The sequence below is a fragment of the Euprymna scolopes genome, chromosome 26, assembly GCF_053919585.1.
Source record: "Euprymna scolopes isolate OS-2025 chromosome 26, ASM5391958v1, whole genome shotgun sequence".
In the NCBI taxonomy this organism is placed as follows: domain Eukaryota; kingdom Metazoa; phylum Mollusca; class Cephalopoda; order Sepiida; family Sepiolidae; genus Euprymna; species Euprymna scolopes.
Genome location: NC_136507.1, coordinates 34,079,243 through 34,105,803, shown reverse-complemented (window position 1 = coordinate 34,105,803; position 26,561 = coordinate 34,079,243). Strand labels below are relative to the sequence as shown.

General features: G+C 34.1%; 1 protein-coding gene and 1 non-coding gene across 3 annotated transcripts in view; one reads left to right on the top strand and one right to left on the bottom strand.

Moving 5' to 3' along the window:
• The window catches only part of LOC145247980 (innexin unc-9-like), an 80,638-nt gene that overhangs the window by 4,666 nt on the left and 49,411 nt on the right, over window positions 1-26,561 (top strand). The gene's annotated exons all lie outside the window — the stretch shown is intronic.
• Window positions 15,737-15,927, bottom strand: LOC145248483 (U2 spliceosomal RNA). Its single transcript, XR_013863370.1, has one exon. It is a non-coding gene; the product is annotated as a U2 spliceosomal RNA (small nuclear RNA).

Here is a 26,561-nt window from a genome sequence, read left to right as displayed (position 1 = left end):
TCTTCAAACTTATTAAACGTTTTAAAGTGAGTAAAACCACTAAACACTTTTCCAGGTAGGTAGAAGAGTAATTTATGTTGACTTTGATGACATTTGTTCTATATTTGTTGTTGTTTTTTTTGTTTAACACTTTTTGTATCGCTAGGATTTTAAAACGGACCCAAATTTTTGAATGCATTCAAGTAATTTCAACTGAAATCGAAAACATTCGTCTTTATTCAAAGAGTTCGTTCGGTTTGTATTACTGTACACATAGATTCGAAAAAGTTGCCAAAAAAACAAACAAACAAATATATAACCAATAAATGTTATCAAAGGGAAGATAAGTTACTTTTCTACCTAACTGGATAATTTTTGAGTGTTTTTTTTTTAATGTAACATGTTTATTCAGCTCGAAAAACATACAGTGTTTACCGATGTATGTATTTGAAATTTTCAAATAGCGCTCGACTCTTTGCTGAACACGGTAAGTTTGGTAAAATGAGTTAAAAACTAAAAATTATACAAAATACTGTTAAAAACCCACAGCCTATATCACGGTAACATATATTTTGCATAGTGTTTTTATTTTTTAACCCATTTTTCCAAACTTACTGTGTTCAACAGAGAGTCGGGATTCATTTGTAATTTTCAAATTCATCGGTAAACTCTATGTTTTTCGAGCTGAATATACATTTTACATTAAATAAAAACACTAAAAAATTATCGAGTTAGGTAGAAAAGTAACTTATCCTGCCTGGGATAACATTTATTTGTAATATATTTGTTTTTGACAACTTTTTCAAATCTATGTGTACGGCAATACAAAGCCAATTCATTTTATTGAGAACGTTAGTCGTGATAGAAAACTACTATCGACACCGAAAAAATTTAGTATTCATCTAACCCGGATATAAGAAACCCTAATATAAGAAATTTTCGCTGGTCTCAAATTAAATTAATGTAAAGTGTAGCCCGGATATAAGACATATATGACCCGGATATAAGATAATTGTAAGGTCCGGTTACGAAGTCTCTTATATCAGGGCTACACTGTATTAATAAACCAAACAGTTTTACCACTTCTCGCGCGTGTTTTGAGGTATGCGTGCATTCAAGGGGTGTACATTGTTCTACGGGAAAATCACGTTGACACACCGAAGTTAAGCAACGTCGAACCTGGCTAGTACCAAATGGGTGACTACTTGGGAATTCTAGGCGCTGTTTGTGCTCTCCGCCTATCTTGGCATTGTTTCCAGTCGTCTTTAACCTCCCCTTGTCACCGGTATTAACAACGCCGACTCATGAGAGGTGTGGTTAAAGATTGCGCAACTCTTGCCACAAAAAATCCACGTGCAGGCACCTGTACAGTGGGTATCCATAGTCTGTCAAAACTGAATGAAGCATACATTTATGTACAGTATAACCCGGATATAAGATACTTCTTATCCGGCACTTGTAACTCTCTGGGGTTCTGATATCTGAGTTGCCCCTTAAATCTGGAGCCAGAGAAAATCGCTTTTATATCCGGTGTTCTTATATTCGGGTCTCTTATATTCGGGTTACACTGTGTATGTTTTCCGCCTCTACGTGACCTATAGAAAATTTATCTCTAATATTAAGCATTTTAATATCGAATATCTATTAAATAGAAACTGCAAAGAGTAAAACAAACATCCATTACAATGAACTGCCGGATTATTCGTACACAAATCCGCCATTTTGAATTGTTATTAAACGTTAAAAAGAAAAGGCAATGGATTTTTGAAATGTGAAAAGAATTTGATAGCCGTTAAACTGTCGAATAGAAAGTCATCAGAAACTGCTTTTAAATTCTTAGGAAATCCGCATTATAATTTTTTGTAAGCTATTTATTAGGTTGGTGCAAAAATAATGTCGATTTTTGACGTTCAACTTCATGTCAAATGGTTACTTAATTTAATTACTTAATTTAATCGCATAAATTAATATACGAAAGTATAAATTTATGCGTAAACTTCAGGTATTTACTTCAAGAGTGCTCAATACGTAGGTAGATCTAGGTAGTAAGTTATAAAATATATATGGCAATTAAGCTACACAGAATATTCCGCGTTTCATCCACGGAATATTCTGTGTAGCTAAATTGCCATATATATTTTATAACTTACTACCTATAACTTACCATATATATATATATATATATATATATTATATATATATATATATATATATATGTGTGTTGTGTGTGTGCGTGTGTGGGTGTGTGTGTGTGGGTGTGTGTGTGTAAGAATACGAAAATAATTCCTCAAAGTACATCAAGTCTGTTGCCAAGGTCGCTGGAAAGATGGTGGGATCCTTCTACCGCTCCAGAAGATATCTCACTACTGATGCAATTCTCTATCTATATAAAAGCCAAGTACGTCCAAGGATGGAATACTGTTGCCATATCTGGGCAGGAGCTGCAAAAAACAGCCTATCCTGCCTTGACAGAGTACAAAATAGACTTCGTGGCTTAGTGGGGGATGCCCTTTTCTGTACCCTGCAACCTCTCTCCCACAAAAAGAGACGTTGCGAGCCTATCCCTGTTTTATCGTTATTTCCATGGCAGGTGCTCGTCTGAACTCCAATCTCTGGTCTCCCCTCGCAAATCTTTCACGAAAAACACTCGTCTAGCCGAATCCACTGTGAAAAATTCCCCCCACTCTTTATCTGTGCCTAAATCAAAACGTGGATTCCATGAACAAAGCTTCTTTCTTAGAATTGCACGCCTGTGGAACTCTGTTCCGTCTGCCTGCTTCCTACCTGACTACAACTTGGATGTGTTCAAGTCCAATGTTAACAAATTCCTAATAAACCGCCCCCTTAAGTAAACACTTCATCAAATCTCCACACTAACGTAATGTACTTGCAATAACCCTTATCCCTGAGTGGCATCCGGGCCTTGATAAGTGGTGATCACTGTGTAAAAAAAAAAAAAAAGTTTCGGAAGGATCGTATGCCAAAACATTGTTAATCTTGAATTCAAAATATTATAAGCTTATTTGTCCCAACAATTCTCCTCTCACTTTCTCTCTCTCTCTCTCTCCCTGACTATCTATTCGTATCTATTTGTCATATATATAATATATATATATATATATATATATATATTATATATATATATATATATATATATATATATATATATATAAGAACAAGTAGTTAATAAAATATGTTAAAAACACTTTGGAAAAGAGTTAAAAAACATATTTAATTTTAAAAAGGAAACACTAAATTAGTGGATAGTCCTGAATCCGTGGAGTTTCCAAGAAACACTTTCCTTCTCATCAAAGGGTAGGATTTATCAAAATGCGTGATCGGATTTTGCTTGCAAAAGTATTTGATGAAACTGCAAGTAAGTCAAAGATCTTACTTGATAACAAAAAGTGAAGCAGAGGGAATATGGTGAAGAAAAAGGTGATTTCACGTGAATGGATAGTCTGGTGAAGGGTAAAATATCCAATGACGGTAAAATCCAAAGATGCAGAATCCAAGAAAGTTAGTGAAAGTTCGATTCGCACAAGTAAAATCCAGGGGAACCGCGTAATTGGAAGATGATCCAAAGTAATCCAAAAGGCAGAAATCCGTGGAATAATTCACAAATAAGTATTTATATATATATAATATATATATATATATATATATATATATATATATATATATATATATATATACACACATATATATACACACACACAGCAGTCTAATATGTTTTATTAATCACACTTATTTTGACGATATATATGTTAGAGTATATAAGTATTTGAGTTTGTATATATGCGAGGTACGAATGTACGCGACGTTTAGACGAAATGATGGATTGAATTAATTTTAATTTAAAATGTTTGCCAATGTTTGATCCATTATATAAATATTTGCTACTGAATTAATTGCAATTCTAAAGAAAGCTATTTCAATAGACATATATATATATATATATATATATATATATATATATATATATATATATATATATATATATGTTATTTATAATAATCCGAATTTCATTATGTTTGCATTACTGAGAATTCGGTAGTCCTCCATGTACTAATAAATTTTAAGTCAGTACGAGGTGGCTTAATTTGTAAGCTTAAAAAAAGAGTTTTTATAATCGAACATTCATATATTATTTTCACAAAATCAAGACAACAATGGTTGGATTGATAGTCATAAGTAGTGTATTTTCATTGTTCGTTACAAATGTTTCGCGACCATTCGGACAATTTCAAACCTAATATCGTTTGAAAATATTCATAAGATAGGCGTGTGTGTGTGTGTGTGTGTGTGTGTGTGTGTATTGGAACCAATATATAGTTATGATTTAAAAAGTTTTTAAAAAATGACTCGTGCATCTTCAGTTTTGAGATGAACTTTGTTTATGTTATTATATATATTTTTTTTGCTTGGTTGTCTTCTCCAAACAGACACACACACACATCCATATATATATATATATATATATATATATATATATATATATATATATATACAGACACATATATATGTGTGTATGTATATGACTACTTCATTTAATCACATAAATTAATATACGAAAGTATAAATGTATGCGTAACTTTTTAGTATTTACTTCAAAAGTGCTCAATACGTAGGTCGAGCTAGGTAGTAAGTTATAAAATGTATATGGCAATCAAGCTTAATTGTCATATATATTTTATAACTTACTACTTCACATATATATATATATATATATATATATATATATATATATATATCAAGATATATTTCATGTAAAATATAGGCTTATTTGGGAAAAGTTGAAACAATATCACTTACTGAAATAACAGTTACACAAAGAGACATAAAAATGTAATAAGAAATAAATAATGGCATAATACTAAACATATGGCACCCCAAAAACGAATTCAGAAACATATAAATAAAAAACACCGCCATTTTAGCCGTCTCACATTGTAACCTGTGCCTTCCGCTCATGGAAACCTTACTCATTCGCATAAACAAACCGACCATCAATCAAGCTGAATATGAAAGGCGAGGCAGGCTTAAGTGTTCTTAACGATTTTAATCAACTTTTCAATAAATTCGCTAAACACAATTTATCATTCCCCACTCGCCTAAAGATGACTTATGGAAGCTGAAAACGTTCGCACCTATGGCAAATTTACTTTTACATTCGAACAGAACAAATGTAAAAAATGATCGCAAGAGAAACAAACAGGGATTATCCCTGCAGTTCAATGAAACATGCGTAGGAGAACAAATGCTGTCCAAATATACTAATAAATAAATAAATGTACAAATAAATTCAGGTACAAATCCTATTTTTGGCATTGGTTTATCCGATATTTTTTTAGTAATAATTCTTTCTAGAATATCATCGAGTACTTACGGGGGAAGCCACACGAAGGTTGCCAAAAGTAAAAGTGATCTTTGTGGTACGATCTGGATTCGAGCTTGTAACACCCAGATCATCAGTTGGTGTCGTTAACCATTGTATCACCGTCACTATGCAATATACGCGTTTCAAAAAAGAAAGACTCGTTATTAACTACGTTTATACAAAGATACATTTTTTCCCAAATCAATTCTCTTGTTCCTATGGCATGACTTTGTTATACTCGGACTCTCCCATTTCTTTGCAAATTTGATATTACTCAGATTTTAAAAAGCAGACGGTGGAAGTGTAGTTTATAAATCGCAGATTACGTCGTAAATTTCAGTACACAAAGTTACGACGCCGGAAGTGGTTGGTTGGTTATTTTTGTTTTACGGCATATCAATCCTTTTCAGCTTATTTAATGCCGAATCTAGTGATTTCTAAGAATGTTTTTTTTTAGTTTTTTTTTCAAGTTGGTTTCTATTTAACCCATAGTTGGGACCCTAACAGGTACTAACACTTCGGATCAGAGTGAACCTGGGAGCAATGGCAATTAAGGAGTGGCTCCACACCCCTCAAAGCCCGCAAGCTGGGCATCACCATCGGATATAGTTTAAGATTATATCCATGACCGCCGGAATTGGACTCGGTTTACCTAAAATATGGTCAGGAATGGAAGTTACTAAACATGAAACGAAATACGAAACTATATAGAAATAATTTATTTCCACAAATTATGTTAATTTTAATTCTTCTTGTCGTATCATGAAACAATAAAAAAAAATAGTAAACTTCAATTTCGGTTTTGTAATTCAATTGAAGATGTCTACCATTGTTTACGACAAAATTATGTGATAAAATGTGTTAAAGATATTTTATCTAAGAATAAAAAAATATATATTAAAGAAAATTTTATTAACAGAAATGTAAAAAAAAAAATTATAAATTATTTCTGTATGAATATATTTTAAATATTAAAATAATATTTTTTAAAATGTAAAGCATGAACGTTTAAATTACTTTTTTGAAATAAAATATTTGCATATGAATTTATTTTATAATTAAAAGAAATATTTATAGAAATGTAAAAAACAAAAGTGTATTGTTTTATTGTTATTATATATTATAAATTATTATAAAATAAGAAGTGTTTCCACAGGTTTCGTATTTCGTATTTCGTTTCATGCTTAGTGACTTCCGCTCCATATTTGGCTAAACTGAATCCATTTCCGGCGTCTTAACTTTGTGCACTGAATTTTTCGATTTATCTTAAATGGTATTATATTTACAGTATTTAGCTTGGGAAGTTTATGCAATCAGAGATTACTATTATTTATTTTGGTGCTTAGCAAAATGATACACCTTTAAATTGGTTAAATAATTTTCATAGTTTTCATTTTTAACAATAAAGTTATCCTGAACCTATTGGGTGTGTCAAAGGAATCTAGGTACCTACCTGGGGATAGCTACTGGGTGAAGCTCTAAACTATTTTTTTGAATGACGTAATATTCGTTAATTATATGTCAGAAATCGAACATCCTATCGCCAGGGTGCGGCACTATTTTATTCGGGCTATCCTATTTCTTTAAAAATTAGAAAGAAAAAGAATGGGATTAGAGGGATTAAAAGTGTAGTTTATATAAGGTTTCTTAAAACTATTATCAATAACTCTAAACTTTGAGCTCAGGAGTGGTTGAAAGTAATCCGGGCCCCAAATCTGGGATAGACGAAAGACAGGGGTCAATTTAGATTTGGGTCAGCTGAAGTACTTTTTCGAATGACGTAATATATGCAATTTATAGGCCTTATGTTTATAATCGAAATTAATATGTGCACCCCTCTGCTAAATATAAATGTTGGGACGATTAATCAGAATTGAGAATCGTAAAACTCGCTACTTCTGGGGACATCGGAATTAGTATCGGATTCGCAAAAGTCTGCGCCTATTTTCCGATGCCAAAAACGATCTTTAGGATTGTTTACTTTTTTGTTTAATTTTTTTTAACTTAGTTTTTCCATTGCTGCTTCTAACGATAAAATGGCAAATATTTAACCATATTATACTACCATTAAAATTGTAATTTATGGCTCGCCCTCCCCTTCTTCAAGTGTATTTTTATGTTTGCGAAAATATACATATGAATATATAACATGGATTTTTACGATGATCTGAAAAAAGGCCAAATATTTAGATATATATAAAAAAAAAAAAAAAACGGAACCGAAATCGATAATTGAATCGGAATTAGAAATTTAAAACAGAATCAGTAATTGTATCAGAATTCGGAGAAATATTAGATTGTCCCATTACGAGTAAATATAGGTTATAGATATCGATTTCCAAAAAGACAGGATCCTATATATATATATATAGGTGAAATGATAATTAATAAAAACTGAAGAAAGTGCTCAATACTGTTGGAGAGCAAATATGCGTTGTATTTTTTATTGCCGTATCTTTCTGTTAAGTTACATTATTGTTTCAGCTACCCGGCCGTTTTGTTTTTGGCTGTCTGTAGCTTCCTCAGACTTTTACAGAAACCTGAAGAAAGATACGGTAATAAAAAATAAAACATATATATATATATATATATATATATATATAACTACTTAATTTACTCACATAAAATTAATATACGAAAGTATAGATTTATGCGTAAACTTTAAGTATTTACTTCAAAAGTGCTCAATACGTAGGTAGAGCTAGTTAGTAAGTTATAAAATGTATATGGCGATTAAGCTACACTGAATATTCCGCGTTTCATCCACTCCAGGATTCTTCAGGCTTATTCTGCCATAAGGCCATAAGCATGAAGAATCCTAGAGTGGATGAAACGCAGAATATTCAGTGTAGCTTAATCGCCATATACATTTTATAACTTACTATATATATATATATATATATATATATATATATATATATATATAATGTGTGTGTCCCGAGATAGCTTTGTTAAAGACTCATCAATGTGACTAGACGTGGTGAGCTCACCAAATTTGATATTAAAACAACAGACTTTTATCATTACCGATCATGACAGCAACGCGACCTTCTATCTATGCAAACGAACTTATATAATCCATTTCATAGTATAGTATTCACTCCTTAACTAATTAAACAGACACTATGGAATTTGTTAGGGATAACTGTGGTTCGGTCATGGGACCCATTTTGTTAGTTTTATTTTATTTATTTTTCATTTCACAATGAGTAAATAGTGGGCTTTATCCCTTCGTGAGAATTCGGATATGACTATTTATTATAACTCTCGAATTTTGTAACTTAGTACATATCAATGAAAAAATAGTATTTATTTAAATCGATTTAGAATGAGAAGCGACTTTATATTGCAATATGAATGATCTGTAAAGATTAATCAACATCACTTCACACACACACACATATACACACACACACAGTAAATCATTTAATGCCCTGTAATAGTTGAATCAACTTGCTTTCTCGAACTAACAATAGGTTAAAGTTTTCAGGGATCATCAGTTGTTTCCCATGAAACACTGTTTCATGGAATTTATAAAAAAAAAAAACATTACATTAAATCATGGCTCCCCAGCAGTGTTGATCAAACACCACCCCATACAAAACATAAGAATAAAAAATATTCTTTTTTTTTGGCTTAAGATTTATTGGACTAATCTATTTTTTATTTATTTTTTTATTCTGTATTATCCTTCCTATCCAACAGAAAAAAAGAAGTATATTTTTTATTACTTACAAATCTACTTTATTTATATGGTTAGTGTGAAGCCACTATGCATACTTATCATCCCCCTTCTGCTTTATTAATATTCATATATTTACATTCTCATAGTTTATGAAAAATATATACAAAGTTAAATAAATAATAAATATACACACACACACACACACACACACACACATATATATATATATATACATATATATATATATATATATATATATATATATATATATATATGTGAATGGAAATGTATAAAAAGGAATACGAAAGTATAGAAGCTTATAGCTTTTCTTTATTCGTTTTCAATTGGTGACGTGCAGGAATACAAAATAATATTATGAAAAAAAATTAAAAAACTTTTTTTGCAGGTACATAATTTTAGACCGACCCTTCAGTCTTCATCGGTGTAGTGAAAGTATATATACATATATATATATATATATATATATATATATAATTCTATTTTCATCCCAAACAAGGCACAGTGCCAGTTTGATGCAGGGGCTACAATCGGGGACATCCATTGCAGAGACACTATGTAGAGAGTTGAGCAGCGAGATGTCTGTTCACATTATACTTGAACTTCTGCATGTCAGTACAGTTGGGAAAGCAGGAACCCGTAAGTCTAGCTGTTCTGGAGAAGAAACTATTAGAATAGAAGGCTTTCTTACATCTAGGGATTTCTACTTTGTAGGGGTGGGATTTTGCTGATTGTCGGGTTTGTCGAGGGGATTACGTCAAATGGGTACAAGGGCTTGTAGTTCGTCGGAGCATTCACCATTCAAATTCTTCTAGAACAGGCAGAGGGATGCCACATTTAATCAATCGGGCAGAGGCTGCAGCTTAGAGGACAGTTCAAGACCTATCAGGTTGGCGACTCTTTTATGAACCCTGCTCGGGAGCGAGAGACTAGTAGCAGATGCACCAGCCCAAATGTGACAACAATACTACATACATGGGCGAATGGTGGCCTTGTAGAGATACGGGATACTTTCAGGCCTAAGTAGCCTCCTAGCACGGTAGAGAGGCCACGTTCTTCTCATCTGCTCTCAATATATATATATATATATATATATATATATATATATATATATATATATATATATATATATATAATGTATATATATGTGCATGTATATATATGTACATGTATATATATATATATATATATGTATATATATTTATAATGTATATATATATAATGTGCATATATATGTACATGTATATATATGTGAATGTATATATATATATCTATATCTATCTATATATATATATATATACATATATATGCATATATGTATAAAAACTATAAACTCTGAACTATATATATATACTTCAGTGTTTAAAGTTATAAAATTAAAAAAAATTCTTTCATTAATACTTTGAAGCCTTCAAATTTTTTGCCAACCATCAAAATTATAAGCTGGTGTATAAAAAATATATTTTGCTAATTGATAATCAATATCCTCTGATGATAAGCGTCATTTTTTTGAAACTCCATGAAATAAAGAAATACTAATCTTTTTTGTGTATGTCTTCTACGAATAATAAAGGTTGTAAATTCTAATTTGCAAAAATTTTACTTGGGACAAATCTTAAGAATAGAAACGTTGATTAACAGTCAATCAAACCCGCAAACAAATTTGTTCTCAATTAATGGTGCCCCTCTTTTCAGCGGTTAGATATCTCTTACATCAAAACCTGACCTTGTGCCTGACTTTTCTCATTTGCAGAGGAACGTAAATATGGGCGCCTCTTTGTAATCAGACCTGTACAATTATTATCTTTTTAATCACCGAAAATAAGCGAATTATCCAATTCACTAAATTCCCCAAATTACAAGGTAGATACTTTGTTTGAATGTTAAATGTCCGAACGATTTTCAAGATGGCGGAAGTTTTATACAATTTGAGACAGATTAACACAAGTACAACATCGATCAATAAGACTAGGGTCTAGCTAACAAAATTACAACATTTAGACGACATTTAACTTCATTGATATTGTCTCCTTCTAGGTTGATGCATAGTTTACTGTGCGTTTCTAACAAGTTAATGCCTATTTAAAAATATAAGAGTCCTAATATCACTTATCCAGCCATTGTTTTGCTTACCCAGTATTTTTCACATCAGAAAGCAATATTTTATTATGTTATTTATAAGCTGATATAATGACTCTATACTATTATATAAAAAGTGCTTTGTGTGTGTGTATGTCTGTGTGCGTGAATTCGTCCTTTATAGACTCGAAAACAGCTGAGCCGATTTGTATGTAATTCCACGTGAAGGTACTTTACCTGGCTGGCAGTGTTCTTAAATGTTTTGAATGTTCTTAAATATGTTTTAGAATGTCTTCGATAAGTATCAATAATCGACAATCGAAATAGATGAAGGAACAGCCGATTTTCACTGAAGTTAACACCTTACATAGTTTAACATCACAAGCGCATTTGAGAAGTTTTATTGCCACACAAGCCGAAAGGCCACACATATAAAATCAACAGTAGATTCGTTGATATGACAAGGGCGCGTTGAAAATGAATGGTTTTGTTTAGAGCACAATTGAACTATGATACTTGATATTTGCATTTAAAACTTTAATTCAAGCCATTATATATAAAAAGTAATTTATAAAATCAATAGCATGTTCTCTACAGTGCAATGTAGACTTCAATGTATTGTGGACTAAGTCACAGTGGAGTCGCATGTGAAGCTTCCTTTCGGTGCACTACGATGGGTCCTCAACTAGAACAGGATATTAATCAATAATCAAAAATCAATAATCGAAAAAATTCGATGGAAGAAGAAACAGGCAATTTTGACTAAAGTTAACGCATTATACAGCCTAAGATCACAAGTGCATATGAGAAGTTTTATTACCGAACATGCAGAAAGTCCAGCATATAAAATCAACAGAACGCTATTTAATTTTGCTAGGGACGCGTTCGCAATTAATGTTTCTGTTTCGAGCACAGATTTACTACAATGCGTGACTTTAGCATTTTAAACTTCATGTCAAGCTATTATCACCGCACAAGTAGGAAAACTCGGCATATAGAATCAACAGTCGGTACTTCGATTTAACAGAGACATATTCGGAATTAATGTTTCTGTTTAGAGCACAATTGAACCATGATACTTGATATTTCCATTTTAAACTTTAAATCAAATAATTATAAAAACATAACTTTATAAAATCTCTACGGGGCAACATATACTACAATTTAATTGTGAACTAAATAACTGTGGTGAGGATTGAAAAATGTGCCATTTTTACTGATTTCGAAGACAGTAAAATATGGGAGGGTTAAACATTCGTTGGTCCTCATTTATTTCCGGGCAACGTCAGGTCTCCCTACCAGTCACAGATAAACATAAATACTGATTCTTATCGAAACCAAACAATATTCTATACAAAATAATCAAATAACAAGAAAAAATTTTTTTTTAATGAATAAAAAATCATTATTTTATTTGAATCTAAATATTCTGTTATTTTAATTTATTTTACAGGGGAGCCACATTTACCAAGGCCCGAAGGCCACTCGAGGATAAGGGTTAATAAATGTAAGGTGGCAGTGCAGTAATTGTTAATGGTGTAAATTGAGTAGAATTTGATTATTTATTGAGACAGCTTAACAAGAACTCGTTTATATTGGGTTTGAAGGCTACTGTGTTGTAGTCAACTGAGAAGCAAACCAAAGGTACAGTGTTCCAAAGGCGGGCAGTTCTGGGACATAAGCTGTGTTTATGGAATCTGCTTTTAGATTTAAGGATAGATAGAAAGTGGTGAAAATCGTATATAGTGGTTATAGCTAATCTAGTGTTTATTGTGAAAGTTTTCCAACGGGGGAGGGGGAAACATAGATTAGAGTTCAGTCGAGCATTTGTCATGAATATAAAGATAGAGCAGAGACAGGTTCGCAACGTTTGTTCTATGGGAAAGAGGTGGCAGGGAAGAGAAAAGGACATCCCCTACTATGTTTCGAAAGTGGTTTTGAACTCTATCAATGAAGGATGCTTCTCACCAGAAAAGTAGAAAGGAGCTATGTTACAAATATAGAGAAATATGGTATCTAGCTTAAGGTATATTAAGAAAATAAATGTCAAAATATACCAGATATAATATATATATATATATATATATATATATATATATATTATATCTCGTATATAGCCGCATTGATGAGCTGTGAAATAGCGAAACAGTACTGTATGTGGATGACTATAATACTCCTCACCTAGAGTTGAGCATATTGAGAAGTGATACATGAATTACCATTAGCATATAATCATAATAAGCGACACTCTTTGTGTAAACAAATTGAGCGGAGGTATTTCGGACGATATCAAAACATCGTTAAATTCACTACTCGTTCAGCAGCCGCCAATAGCGTAATGGTTAGGGGCCTAGACTACCGTCCAGACGGTTGAGTTTCAATCCTGGCTTGAGGTAGTTACCTGTCTAGACGCTCTGATGAACAGCGAAACAGTACTATATGTTGATGACTATATTATTTTTATTTATATAGATAAATATCAAATATTCTCTACACTGAACATGCTAATATTTCAGACTAGTGGTCGGTAAGGACCACAAGTGTTCGTCAGGCGACGTAATACAGTTTGTGTGCAATTGAAGAAGTCGGGTTCTCAATTTTATTCTTCATTTGAGGACCAGACGTTTTGCAGTGGAACACAAGTTTTATTATGCAACCTGACGAACACTTGTGGTCTTGACCGACCACTTGTCTGAAACACCTTTTGAATAACTTCAACTTGGTATATATATATATTTATATATATATATATATATATGTGTGTATATATATATATATATATATATATATATATATATATATATAGTCATCCACATACAGTACTGTTTCGCTGTTTCACAGCTCATCAGTGCGGCTAGACAGGCAACTACCTCAAGCCAGGATTGAAACCCGACCGTTTGTACGGCAGTCAAGGCTCCTAACCATTACCATATATATATATTACAATAGAAAAATGCGAGCATGAAAAGTATGGTTAACATTAAACATGGAACGTAAAGGACTAGCTGTTAAAACTGGAAAATAAAAGGACAAGATATTCTAGTTAAAATATAATAAATTTATAACTTAAAATATTGCAGCATTAAGAGTTGATTATATAATGTAAAATTGAATTTAAAAAAAAATAATGCTGTATTATTTCAAGTTATAAATGTATTATATTTTTACTAGAATATCTTGTCCTTTTATTTTCCAGTTTTAACAGCTAGTCCTTTACTTTTCCATGTTTAAGCTTAACCATATTATTTTTCATGCTCGCATTTTCCTATTGTGAGCCATGGTTTTTCCAGGCTTCCAATAAATTCACGTCTTCTTTGCTTAATTTCAGTCTTATTTTTTTTATTTTTTTGCCCCCATAAACACATATGTAATATCAATGTGCGGCACTCATCTGCTTTCAATAATATCCCCCCAATTATCTCCTTTTCATGCTTACATTAGTGAAGTAGTAGCAACAGTAGTTGCTGAAGCGACGTGGTTGCTATGGAAACCAATCATAAAATGTATCACTCATCTCCTTACGTTTTTCTTTTTACGATTTTGAACGTCAGAAAATTCATAAGTTTTGTTTTACAGAACCAAAATTTAATTATTTTTTTTCACAATATAGCTGAGAAGGGGAATATAAAACGTAATAATTATTGGAAATTTATTCGAAAAATGAGTACGCAGTAAAGCTTTAAAGCAGTTCTAAATGACTAAAGCTGCTGCTTAACCATATACTTAAACATTACCGTATTCGAATGATATATATATATAATAACTGAAAAAACGTCAAAGTTTTTAATATCTATACTGAAAACTAAGTTTCATTTATTTTACTTTGTTATATGTTTACTATAAGGAGAAAAATATACATTTTTGAAACTCCATGGATTAATGAAAAATGTTTGATTATATTCAATGTTTTTGAACACTTTATGATTAAATACTGTAACGTTTGATTCTTCATCATTTCGATTTCTTTGAAAATTAATGGTCTATCAAGCACAGTGAGAATTTTCATCAAAATAAATAGAAGTGTACCTGGCGTTGCCCGGAATTAAACGTAATGTTAAATTCTTATTGAAAAATGAAGTAAAGAAAAAAAAAACGGAATTAAACTGAGGCATGTGCATGCGAGTATTATTCTGATCAATTCACTTCAAGCACGATAACCATTAGGTTAGCTTGACACGATCTTTAAATAGTGTTTTCAAATATAAATATTCTTAACGTAATGTGATTGATTCGCGCATGCACAGTAGTGGAACAGTTAATACATAAAAATCCAGTGACCCCCCCCTAAATACCAATCTTTCAAATTTGATCCCTTAGCAGCCCTTTTTTTCCGGATAAAAACCGATAAAAAAATTTCCACGTGTCTGAATACCCTATATACCTAATTTTAAGTCTGTAGATAAAAATGCTTGAGTATATAGGTTGAAAGTTATTTAAATTTCCGTTCCATTTTTACAACAACCGTAAAACAGGGCATTCTCCGCAAGTTTCACTGATGTGACACTAAGGCCAGAAGTAGGGTTCAGAGGAAGCGTATTCTGACCTTCACGAATTGTTTATGCATTCCTCGGTAGATGCCACTCAGGCGATTAGCAATAAACTAACCGCTTGTCAAAAGGAGATGACAAAGCTTGGCTGGGTGGACGTCCTAGATCTGCAGAGGAACCAACTGCAGACAACAGAGAAACGACCATTGTAGATATCGCATAGATATCGTTGATTTTAGTTTTTGTAGTAGAAGAACAGATACTACACTTTGATCTTGACCAAAAGGCCAAGATCGCATAGATATCGTTGATTTTAGTTTGAAAAAAAAAATTCCTCCAGCTGGATTGAAACGCGTAAAAACAAATAAAGATGTTTACATTTTTTTTAGGGAGAGCAAATTATGTTTTTTTTTTTTTTTTTTTTTTTTTTTTGTTTGTTTGCTATTAGACTTTCTTCGGTCCTGTCTCGTATACTTTCCGTCTGGTCCCCCTGCAATTGTTTCCTTTTCTCCTTTTCTTCTTTTCTTTGCTTTAAACGACCAAACACACAGACACGAGATTGGCCTAGTAAAGACGAGAGAGAGAGAGAGAGAGAGAGAGAGAGAGAGAGAGAGAGAGAGAGAGGGTGGGGGGGGAGAATATTACAAACGAAAGACCAAGACAAAATAAAAAATAAAAAAAACGAGTAGTTGTAAGTTTGATGACGTCGAACGTCTGGGAAATACTTTTCTCTCGTGTGAGAATCACACATAAGTAAAGAATGACTCTCGAACGAGACAGAGTAAAACGTAGATCACTTTTTACGGCCGGAGTTACGTAAACACTGACTGTATACTGGGTACATATTTTACTCACTGTGTACCTAACAGAGCTGTTATGTTTACAACCACAGCTGTTGACTATACTAAACATAAGAATGATTAAATGAGAAACCATTTCGAATTAAAATTCAGTTAGTATTACGCATGTAATCTTATTTTATTAATTCTCGCATTAGCATGAAAAACAAAAAGCTTCAGTAATATATCCGTATATTCTCGCAAACGTAAAAAAAAAACTATAAAAATAAAAACAAAAAAAAACACTTGTGAGGCGTGATCTATAAATTTTAGTTTTGCTGGTAGTCTAAAATCAATAGATATTTATCATTTGGAATTTTCACGAAAAACACCCGTCTAGCCGAATCCACTGTGAAAAATTTCCCCCACTCTTTATCTGTGCCTAAATCAAAACGTGGATTCCATGAACAAAGCTTCTTTCTTAGAACTGCGCGCCTGTGGAACTCTGTTCCGTCTGCCTGCTTCCCACCTAAATACAACTTGGATATGTTCAAGTCCAACGTTAACAAATTCCTAATAAACCGCCCCCTTAAGCAAACACTTCATCAAATCTCCACACTAACGTAATGTACTTGCAATAACCCTTATCCCTGAGTGGCTTCCGGGCCTTGATAAGTGGTGACCACTGTGTAAAAAAAAAAATTCCCTTCCTGCTCCCTGCTTCTCTGACTGTACTGATATGCAGAAGTTTAAAATGTAGCGTAAACCAACATCATCTTAATCTTTCATATGCCTGGTCCCAAATAGTAGTCCCTTACCTCTAAGTGGCGATATGCTTCATTAAAGGTTGAACGCGAGTATATATATATATATATATATATATATATATATATATATATATATATATATATATATATATATATTATCATTAGGACTAGCAAAAAAAATGAAGTTAAAAACAAAGAACCAAAGAAACAAACAAAAACAACTAAAAGAATCGTTTTTAGCATCGGAAAATAGGCGTAAAATCGCCGATTCCGATACTGATTCCGATGCCTCGAAATGTTCTGACTATTACTATTCTTGATCCTGATTCCAATACTCGTCTGAGCTTCAATCTATGATCCTCTTTTCCCATACCGAACTTTCATAAACAGCCCTCATCTTTCTACAACCATTGACAACTATTTCTCCTTCTCACCATCTGCATGTAAATCTGAACGCAAATTCTATGAGAAAGTTTCTTTTCTGTAACTGTCCGCCTGTGGAACTCAATTCCGTTTGCATGCTTTTCAGCTGATTACAACATGACCGTCTTCAAGTTCAATATAAAAAAGTTTTTGATGCCTTGCCCTCATATGCTACCCAATTTTCACCACCAGTGTTCACTATGCTCTTGTCTTAGTGACCACTTTGCACTAATTAGCCCTTATCCTCGAGTGGCATTCGGGTCTTGATAAGTGGTGACACCCTTGTAAAAAGAAGCAATTGACCCAATAATACAATTGCTCGTGTGTGTGTGTGTGTGTGTGTGTGTGTGTCACACATAATCTATGGCCAGTTTCCTCTAAGAACTAGTGACATGCTTGTAATCCGCTGGGGGTGTTTTAGTCATAGTTATTTTTATAACAAGTGCTCGACTGAGCTTCCCCCTATGTTCTCTGTAAACAATTAACAAAATTGGCTTCGAAATCTAGTAGGTGATGTCCTTTTTTCTTCCCTGTAACCTCTTTCTCACAGAAAAGACGTTGCAAGACTGTATCTGCTCTATTGTTATTTTCACAGCAAGTGCTCGACTGAACTCTAATTTATGCCACCCCTTGTCAACCCTTCACGAAACACTCTCAACTAGCTACAACCACTATAAACGATTTTCCCCACTCTCTATCTAAACGCGGTTTCTTTTTTCATCGGATTTTTTCGTCTAAAAACTTCTTTCCCAGAACTGCGCGCCTGTGGAACACTGTTTCGCTGTCCTGCTTTCCTGTTGAATACAACATGATAGCCTTCAAATCCCATGTAAACAATTTCTTGTTGAGCCGTCCCAATAAATAATCAAATTATACCCAATTTACACCATTAACGATTGCTACATTCATTAACCCTTATCCTTGAGTGGCTTTCGGGACTTCGGAGGTGATCACTCCCAAGTAAAAAAATTAATGATGTTTGTTGACTTCAAAATATTGGTCTGATTTTCTAAGAGTTTATTTCTCAGCAGGCGTCCCCGTATCATATATTGGGAATGGAGATGTACGACTATAACGCCGGCTCTTAGAACTATTCTCAAAGCTTTGGCGGAAGTCTGCAGCTTGCATTGATTACATCTGTTTTTCTCGCAAATCCAGTCACCACGGGTGACGAAACGTAGACGCTTGACTTAAATCAAGTAAGTCATTTTCTTAGAAGCCCTTGGAACCAGAAACATATGCTATGATGACCTAGTTGAATGTTTTAGCTCCTATGTTATCGCAGAGAGTCTGCGGCACAGATTGCTTTTTCGTGTGAAACGGATAAAGCAAGGTCATTTGCAATTGAATTTAATGTTCTTTGTTGTTGCTAACAACGTCTTCCACGCAGAATCTTGCAGAAAGAGAGGAGAAATGAGACGTGTATCTCTGGAGGGAAACGCCCAAATCAAGATTATGATATTGATTTATTTTTTTAAGATAAATTTAGTTTAACGATTATCTATATACCTATAAACGTGAGAATGGGTGTGAGGACAACACTCAACCTATATACTCAACGAATTTTGGATCAATATACTTGAAGTTTGATATATAGGGTATTCAGAGATGTGCATACCATATTAATCGGGTTTCCTCTGGATAAAAAAAAAGGTTACTAATAGGTAAAAATTGAAAAATTGGTACGTGAGCCTCGTCAAATTTTTATCTGTTTGTCAACTGTTTCACGAATGCGCATGCGCGAATCGTTCATGTGGCAGATTTCTTATAAGAACAAGTAAGCTGGAATTCACTTTTAAGGGATCATGGCAAGCTGGTCTAATGGTTATCGTACTTAACTCACTGTCGTTAGGTTTTGGTTTTGGTCTTTTTTACTTAAAAGAAGTGAAAGAGAAGTTTAGAAAAAAAATACAAGACTCACATGCACTTTTGCCAGTTTCTTTCCGGTTCTTTACTTCATTTTTAATAAGAATTTAATTTTACATTTAATACAGTAACGTTAGGTAATTTGCTAGTATATATATATATATATATATATATATAAATATATATATATATATATATATATATATATATATATATACACTAAAGTAAAAGCTTAACAAATAAGAATTTACAACATTTATTATTCGAAACAAGGCATGTGGGTATTTCCTTATTTCATGGAGTTTCAAAGAATGGCTTTTATCATCAGAAGAAAATAGCTAATAAATTATCGATCGATGCCTCCGTTCAATCTCGAAAGACAAAGGATACCCCTGTAGGGGCTGTTGCGCGTGTAATTGTGAGGCGAGGGTCGCGCAATCCCTTACCACACCTCTCCCGAATCGACACTGTTTTGCTTCAGTGGCAAGGAGAAGACCAGGACAACTGGAAACAATGCCGAGATAAGCAGAAAGCACATGGAAGTCCCAAATGGTCACCCATTTAGTACTGACCAGGCTCAACGTTGCTTAACTTCGGTGATACAGCGGAGAACCGGTGTGTCAAAGTTATCGGGCCGTATTAAAAAATTATAATGTATATAGACTAGGTATACTTATGCTGCTTAGCATATATTTTGAAAATTTAAGAATATAGGAGATATAATCTATATATTTAATAGGATAGCGTGTGTGTTATTTTCTGTGTCACGCTTATATCCGGGGCCTTTAATTGTTATATACTTCCATTTCTTGTCATAAAATTTTACAAAGAATTCTTCATAAGTTTTGGTTTCGATTTCGATTTTGACTAAAGTAACTCAATATATATATATATATATATATATATATATATATATATATCGTTTTAAAATCGCAACTTTATAATATCTAAAAATTGATATAACTTTAATTTTATAATAATATATACAAAATCTGCAAGAATTAAAACATCATATTAAAGCGTAATTTACGATCGGGATTTGCCAGGCGTTTGTGCGAGCTTAGTTAAATACTTTTGCAGTTTTAACAAAAGAGCTACAATAATATCAGAGCTTCTCCATTTACGCTGAACATCTACAGAATGCTTACATCAATATATTACATATGCATGAGTCCCTGTGGAATTTCCACAGGCCCCGCTAGTGTTATTAAAGATAATATAGAGGAATATAATTTACAAAAATTTCAACCTGCAGTTCACGCAAGTATTTGATAAATAGACTTGTAACATATTCAAATGCGGTTGGGGGTGGTCGGAACTTGAAATTTTGATATGAATTTTATTTAACGATTATGCAGTGGGTGGATCGATTATTATTATCGATTACTAGCATTTCAGCCCGACGTTGCCCGGGTGTTTTGAAGTGTATGCTGAGCAAAACCAAAAAAAACGGTAATTTTTTTTAACTTTGACCCCTATTATGCCCCCTTAAAATTTATTGTTTAGGGCTCAAATCAAGTTATTACGCTAGATCCATGTCCAAGGAATCGATATCTAACATTTCATGTGTTTAGACCCAAAATTGTAGGAGGAGTTTGGTAGAGTTCTCAAAAGTCAAATCGTTGAACTTTAACCCCTTAATCGCCAAATTTCTGTCCGACAACCAATCCCATCGATTTTCCCAAATCTCAGTGCCCTGTATATCAAATTTTGAATCTGTAGGCTTAAAATTGACAGAGTTATTGCGTAGGGAAATGCACACAGACACACACACAGACACTTTTACTTTTATATATATATATAGATTATACAGTGGGGGATCAATATCGATATAATTGAAAAATTGAATCTTTATGTATGCATTAGTCTAAATCAATATAAACTAAAGCATATTTTACTTATAAAAATACATGCGACATGCCTTAAAAAGTTTCCAGACATTTTTAGTCTGGGCAATTTTATTGATAGTACACATATTCTCAAAGTAATTCTCCTCCGGCTGCAGTGCACTTGTTGTACCCTTCCATAAACCCCTGGAAGGCCCCATGAATATCCTCTTGTGTGACCCTAATCACAGCCTCTTCATTTCCTCATTTCTCTCATAACGACAGCCTCTAAATTTTTCTTAAACTTAGGAAATAACTAAAACATGCAGGGAACAACGTTTGGACTATAGGGAGGGTGAGAAATATATGTATATGTGTGTGTGTATGTGTGTGTGTGCGTGTGTTACGATTCGTCATCTTAAAGTATATAATAAATAAATACATGAAACCCTACGCGGATTCAGGTAGACATCATCATATCGTATAGATCCGAAGATTCTATTGTTGGCATTGGTTTCCCCGATATTTTTCTTGTCAAAATTTTTTCTAAAAGGCACATTGAGTACTTACAGAAAGGGCCACGTGCAGGTTGCCAACATTCTAAGTTAAAGTGATTTTCGTAGAACGAACTGAATTCGAACCTGGAACACCCGGGTCTTTAGTCCGTGTCGTTAACCACTTGCCCACCGTCACCTCTCATGTTACGATTAATACATGGCAGTCGTTTTTAGAACTCACCTTGAAGAATACTTACACTTGGACGAATAAGATTCATTTTTTTTATATTGCTAGTTTTGCACCACTTTTATGCCCATTTAGTAAGATTAAAATGAAAATATTATTGTTGACAACCTTCTGTCTCATAAGACAATGGTATTTTGCATCTCGCCTGGTGCACTGCAGTAACTGCTGTGACTATACATCTCGAAGCTACAATCATCTGTTCGGATGCAAACCTGGCCGCGAGATAAAAAGACCTAGGTTTTGTCCCAGGTAACAGGGCCCTTTTCTCGGCGTTGCTAACAAAGTCCGACGAAAAGGCAAGCCGATACGGTCGGAGCCAGCGCAGCTGCATGAGTTACCGAGAAGGTACCGCAGTGATTCACGAACCGCCTATTGGGATTCTAAACCGAACTTTTTTTTTTTTTTAGTTTATTTCCTTAGTTTTTGCCTCTCCCAAAAGTTAGTGAAACTACTTGCCCATAGCTATTGAAAATTCGAAAATATATTCAATTTTAACAAAAATAATGAGAATTCTGTATAAAGATATAATGGTACTAAATGTAATATATATCTTTATTCCAATTTATATCACTCCAGGGGTTTTCCTATTTAAGATAAACCCAAACTTGAAAAAGTTTTATTGAATTACTAGCGTGGTCGTGGGGTTGCTAGGTCGTAAAATACGCTTGATATTTTCATTTGTCTAGATTTCGTATATAGATATATAATTATAATACGCAGATCGCCGTTTGCTTGCTTGCTTTGGTGTTTAAACCGTCCTTTCAGTTCCGGTTTAAAAGTCCGGTTTAGGATCTCCGGTTTCGCACAAACATTTCATACATACAGACGATGTAGGCGAGATTTATTAACAACAAATAACGATAAGGCAATCTATAAATATAAAAGCGAAAATGTATGTATGTGTGTTCGCTTTTTTTGTATGTCTACAAAAGGCTTCTTGCGGAGAAGCGGTCGGTCGCTTCACAACTTTTTAAAACTTTTTATATCACATACAAATCGTAATATCTCACAGTTAACAACGAAGCTCGCCTGTCTATTTAATTTGCTCGATTTCGGGAAGATAAATATTCAACATTTGTCGCTCGCCGCATGTGGGTTAGTCTTTTTCCTATAACATCTTGGGAAGCGTTTCCGCAGTAAATGAAATACTATCGCGCACTCAAACTTGACCTCATTAACTCATTAAAACGGGCACCTGCCAAATCCAAGTAATTAAATAAATTCAAACGTGTTTCCGTTAGCATCTCGCGGTGGGGCAATGGTTAACGTCGCACTTTTTTTTTCACACTTTAATTTACAACTTTGCCTCAAGGGTTCGGGTTCGATCTTCATACTTACTTTTTTTAACCCCCCCCCTCCCCAACCCCGGAGTTTTCACACACACCTCCAAACACCCGGACAAGCCGGATACCCCTCGCTAGTTGTTTATAAAAGAAACAATAAAAAATGATCAACTTACATTATTTTTTAAATATTTTCTTTGCTTAATATATATTTGTGCGTGATTAAAACATATTTCTTCTTCCAATTTATTAAAAGTCGTCTGCGTACATTTTCATTGACGAGTTTTTACTGCTAGCATTACTACTGCTACCAACTCCATCACCGCCACTAGTAAGGAGAGAATATTCCGTTCGCCAAAGTTCAGTTTCCAATTAGCATTTGCTATGACTATTCAGAAGTCATTAGAACAGATTTTACAGAAAGTTTTAGTTTTCCTAGACAAACGTGACATTCAAACTGGACAACTGTTGCAGTTAGTAGAGCTAAGCGAAAGGATACCATAAAAGTCTCTTTAAATCACTTAAATTGCACAAAAAAAATGTTGTAATTAGAAGAGTATTGTTCCGCTTATCTCGGCATTGTTTCCAGTCGTCTTGGTCTTCTCCTTTCCACTGGACCCAAACAGTGTCGATTCATGAGAGGTGTGGTTAGGGATTGCGCGATGCTTGCCTCACAATTACACGCGCAACAGCCCCTACAGGGGTATCCTTTGTCTTTCGAGACTGAACGGGTCCATCAATCGATCGAGTGTCTTAATAAGTTTTATTGACTTTATTATTATATAATAGTATATAAGATATATACGCCAGCTCAGATGGACTGGTCATGTTGTCCGAATGCCGGATCTCCGCCTCCCAAAACAGATTTTCTACTCTCAGCTTGTTGAGGGAAAGCGTGCCCAGGGTGGCCAAAAGATGAGGTATAAGGACAACATCAAAGCAAATCTAAAGCGATTTCACATGGACCTTGAGACATGGGAGGACGTGGCTAGGAGCAGGTTTGCATGGAGGAGCGTTGTCTACGAAGGTGCTGCGCTTTATAGTAGTGACCTAAATCAAGCTGCTGAGGATAAACGCAAGCACAGAAAGGACAGATTATCAACCAGACAGACCCAACCCCACCCCACCACCACTACCTTTATCTGCCCAAATTGCACAAGACAAATTGGGTCTAGGATTTGGCTCTATGCTCACCTGAGGACCCACAGAAGCCACAACGGAGGACAGTCTTACTCGGACACGAGTGACCGCCGATGATGATATATGAAATATTTATTTGATCCAATTTTAAACAATATAAATAGAAGTTTTTTTTAAATATTTTATTCGGTCTCACTGTTAAATATTACTTAATTAATTAGTATTTACACACACACACACACACAAAGTCTAGGGTGGATTGTACAAGGCACACTGTATTTTTTTCTTTTCGTTATTTTTTTTTCTCAATGGATTACACCCCTCTTATATAAAGGATTTTTCATTTAATCTAAGGACAATCGTATTAAAACTTGTATTATCCAATGTACTCCCTATTGTTTTCACTGGTCGCCACGTTTGTTTTCGGGCACGCATACATTTATTTTTTGCGCGTTTATACATTAATTCTGAATACTCACTTTCACTTTCGCACATTAATTCTGTATACACACTATTCCATAGCTAGTATTATTATTATAGAGGCGTGATTTCAATACTAAAAACAAAAGTATTTGGGTGCCATCAGCTAAAATCGAAACCGAAAGCAAAACTGTTGCATTCAAAGCCGGTGGCGTTACCACTGTACCAACGTGACACAGATATTAACTGATTAAAAATAAACTAAAATAAATGTACAAAATGTAAAGGGTTTTTTTAAAACGACGTTGACGCATTTTTGACCCGTTAAAAACTATTTTAACCAGCCAAAAACCCATAAAATGGGCCCATAAAATATCCAATCATTTGATGATCCTAGCGCCGCTCTGCGACTTTTAGTTTCGGGAGAGTTAGAGTTTGAAAATATGGAGACAGACAGACAGACAGACATAGAAAGTTTTATTAATTAGATTTACACAAATAATATCTTAGGAGTTCCGAAAAGCCACCGTTTCGTATCCCTTGAGACAACGTAATGGACGATAAAGTAAAATACACAATTTTTAGTTTGAGTGCCGAAAAGCCATCGTTTCGTATCCCATGAGAGAATGTATTGGACGATAAAGTGGCTTGAAGTTTTGACACGTATTTTTGTTCTTGTTTTGCGGTCGAAGTGTGTCAATAATATCTAGCGGATGTCAAAAGGCAGACCGACATTTGTAACCGTTATTCAGACGCTTGGACCTCCCGATATCTGCAAGTAGCAAAGATGGTAGTATAATTATGGTGGTCGTCGGCGGCCAAGCCATAATGAAAACCACGCGGACGCAACTGGGTGAGTGCGTAGTCGTCATCACCGCCCACTACCGTCCCAAACACCGGGACAGCAACCACGACGTCGCCAACGACAAAAATTACCTCGAATATAAATTGCCCTTTCGCTATTATGAAATTTCCTTTTAAGTTTCATCGTTTATCTTAGGTGACGGGGCAAGATGCACCAGGGTACAGTATAAAAAAAAAAGATGGCTCTTGAATTGATGTCACATGCAGAAAGGAAGAAGAAGAAAAAGACGAGGAGGAGGACATATCTGCGTTGACAAAATGCCAAACGTCAGCGATTTAAATTTTTCAACAACTCAACCCCGTGACCGAATGGGAAAATGAATACTATTAAACGCTTGCAAGGCTGTTTTCCTTCGGTCACCGCCTCTCACTGTTTCTGCATAGCCCCCCCCTCTCTCTCTCTCTCTCTCTCTCTCTCTCTCTCTCTCTCTCTCTCTATCCATCTATCTCTGCACTCCTTCTCTCTATATTTCTATTACTTTTATCTCCTACCCACACCATAGTAAAACACACACACAGATTGAGAGAAAGAGAGAGAGAGAGAAAGAGAGAGGGGGGCTATGCTATCTATCGCTCTATATCGCCCGCCCCTCTCTCTCTCTCTCTCTCTCTCTCTCTCTCTCTCTCTCTCTCTATCTCTTCCTATCCTTCCCTATATATATTTCTTCTCTACATAGCATACTATACTAAATCACATACAAAGCAAAAAACACACGCGCTCTCTCTTTCCCTCTCTCTGTCTCTTCCCCTCTCTCACTCTCTCTTTCTCCCTATCTACATTTCTTGTTTATTGTGTATATATATATATATATATATATATA